Below are 3163 nucleotides of genomic sequence, written 5' to 3'. Positions count from 1 at the left end.
ACATACATTTCAGTACTCTGGCTTAAGTTTAGGTCAAATGTAATTTTCAGATCTAATACAAGGGTCACAAAAGAAACAAAATGATTGCTTACTAGCTTAAGTTATTATCTGGTAGGTTTTTTTGCTTTGTAGATGCATGAGTGTGCATGCATGTGTAATCTCATTTTCTCTCTCACACACAATAACAATAATAATAATAATAATAATAATAATAATAATAATAATAATAATCTTACCCACTTCTCCTCATGGCTTGAGGCAGGTTACAAAATAATTAAAACACATAAACACACAGAACAGCACTTTCATCCCATTCCCTTGGTCCTTAGCTACAACTTGCACTAGACCTTTCCTTTTTTCTTGTTTATAGTTGGCCATGTGTTATGACAGATGACACTATAGATTATTGGGTGCTGTTCTGAGATCAAATTGTTTTATATACTAGCAGTTTTATTTTTTATTGTACTGTGTGTTTATTTTATGTATTGTTTTATGTATTGTTTTATGTATGTATTGTGCCATATGTAAGCTTCCCTGAGTCCCTTTAGGGAGATAGAGGCAGGGTACAAAAATAAAATTGTTGTTGTTATTATTATTATTATTGTAAAAATTCCACAAATAAACATATTAAAACATATTTATATAAAATACATATTAAAATACACAAAACAGAGATAGGGAGGGATTGTGTATGTGTGTGTGCATGAGAGAGCGAGTTGCAATTTTTGTAGACAGAATGTGCATTCTAAAATGGGATGGGCTCAAATCAAGTCTTCAAGAAGCACTTTCTAATAGTACTTTATCTCCATCACTATCATCTTTGTGGTTTCTGAGAAGATCAGGCCATTGTAGACCTGCTGTCCTTAACTATGTGCCCTCTAAATACATTGTGCTACAACTCAATTATATGGATTAGGGATTTGGAATTTTGTAGCCTTACATATCCAGAATGGGATTGGGTGAAGCCTAATCTAAATAGTTGCTTCTAGAAGTTACTTTGGATATGATAATAGTAGTAATAGGGGCCACCTCTCGTCAAACTCATTTTTGACAGGTGCCACGCCCCCCTTGAAGCAGGAAGTCCTGCCCCTTGAAGCAGGAAGTGCCACCTCCTAAAAGAGGAACTCCCTCCTCCTAAAAACAGGAAATGCAATCCCGGGAGACCCTTCCCCCTGAGGTGAAGCCCTCCCACAACCCACAGCCCACCCCCACCCCCCCCCAGGGGCAAGCACAGACATGTTTCAATGAGGCATTCATGGTGATGCGTATGGGCTGAAAGGCCCCTTGCCTAGACTGACCCCTCTGCTTGAGGAAATGGGGCAGCCAGGACCGTGTGCTAGGTCTTAGTGGTGAGCTCTGTGCTCTGTGACCAACAGCCAATGGATTTAGGGCCATAAGGTCATCATGTGATACTGGGAGGGCCCATTAGGGCGGAGCTTTTAGGAATAAATACTCCATGTGAGTTTTAGTGCATCCCTTGACTGCTTTCAGAGGAATGGAAAATATGGAATTATCAGATGCCAGTGTTTCTTCCTCAGAGCTACCTGATTCAACAGTTGATGAATCCCAAAGCAGGAAACGCTTCATAAGTTCAAGTTCTGATGAGGATGATGACTGTGATTTAGCTAAAAGAAAATGTGAGGAAGACCGGGTGGTTTCCGAATCAGCTAACAGGCTTTTGGAAACACTTTCATCAGAACCAGCAATACCATCCTCTGAGCAGGTAAAAAACATAAAACTATTATTCTGATCCCTCTTAGGGTTGAAAGGGTCTATTTCAAGGAGCAAAATTGTGAACTGAAAGCACTTACACTTATCTTTTAAATCATTTTAGGTGGTTACAGAAAATTCATCAGGGGCAGCTAAAGAAGAAGAAGTTAAGTCACCATCTATCGCTGCTATTTGGAAGCTATGCTGCGTAGCATCAAGCCAGCTACAAGTAAGTATGAGTTTTGAAGGGATGTGTATTATGTATGGGTGGGGTGGTAGTCACTGAATGTGCGTGTTTTAAAATCTGATTAATTTGTTATTTATAGGAGACCCCTGAAATGAGTGCTATTCAACGCCCAGGCCATGTGATTATGTCAAGCATTCTTGGATTGGATGTCAAGACTGAAACAGGGAATGTAGAGCAGAAGACGGTCATGTTGGAGACCGCCAAAGCAACCGTTTACGGGATATTAGATCACTGTTTAAACGAAATATTATTTGAGGCGTGTCCGGGTTGTCAGATTTTTGCAGGGAATCAGATGAGTCATGAATGTGTGTTATGGAACAACAAATTCCTAAGCAAAAAATTGAAGGATATTTGTGGAAATTTATGCTTCATAAATACCCTTCATATTTTTCTTTTGATAGGTTACTGTCAAAACTCTCTGTATATGACCTCTGAAATATTGGACTACATTATGAATTTGGTAACATATATTGGCCAAACTGATAAGGCTATTAAAGTTCTAAATGCTGGATTGAAGAGTTGCAACCAGGAGATTCTGCAGCAAGTCAAAACTGTGCTAAAAAACCGTCCATACAAACATTATGTCAAATTTTGGCCTATTATAACTAATTTTAAGAAAGAGTAAAACTTGCAGCTATTGATGACTGTTTTTAAAAATTCAAAAAGTGTGTTACATTGAAATAAAATATATGGTACTTTCAATAATGGGATAAAATAAAATGGATTTAAAAACAACATAATGCTCAATGTGTTTTTTATTTGAGGGCTTCCCTTTAGAAGTACATTTAATGAACACTCATAAGATTTCTAATGTGTATATATATATATATATATATATATATATATATATATATATATATCTAACTAAATAGAAAAGTGAAAATGCGTGCCTGTTTATTGTTCCTTCTGACAAAACAGGAAATGCATATTTCAGTGTTCATGCCATGGACAGATGCTGATGACTTCTGAAAAACAGAGATAATAACCATCTCTGTGCCTGGATCTTTAAGTGTTACATTCCTTTAGAAATACGACCTTATAACCCAACATGCCCCATTTACCAGAAGATTATTTTAAAAATGGGTAAAATAAAATGGATTTAAAAACAACATAATGCTCATTGTGTTTTTTATTTGAGGGGCTTACCTTTAGAAGTACATTTAATGAACACTCATAAGATTTCTAATGATATATATATATCTAACT

The 3163-nt window shown here is 36.6% G+C and overlaps 1 long non-coding RNA gene across 1 annotated transcript; it reads left to right on the top strand.

Annotated features, from left to right (window-relative positions):
* The first annotated feature begins 235 nt into the window (after nt 1-235).
* LOC134296662 (uncharacterized) lies at nt 236-2236 on the top strand. The gene is made up of 2 exons (XR_010003481.1): nt 236-1939; nt 2037-2236. It is a non-coding gene; the product is annotated as an uncharacterized LOC134296662 (long non-coding RNA).
* The last annotated feature ends 927 nt before the right edge of the window (nt 2237-3163 follow it).

This window comes from Anolis carolinensis, chromosome 2, assembly GCF_035594765.1.
Source record: "Anolis carolinensis isolate JA03-04 chromosome 2, rAnoCar3.1.pri, whole genome shotgun sequence".
In the NCBI taxonomy this organism is placed as follows: domain Eukaryota; kingdom Metazoa; phylum Chordata; class Lepidosauria; order Squamata; family Dactyloidae; genus Anolis; species Anolis carolinensis.
The sequence above is the reverse complement of the archived record's forward strand: the minus strand, read 5'-3'. Positions and strand labels throughout refer to the sequence as shown.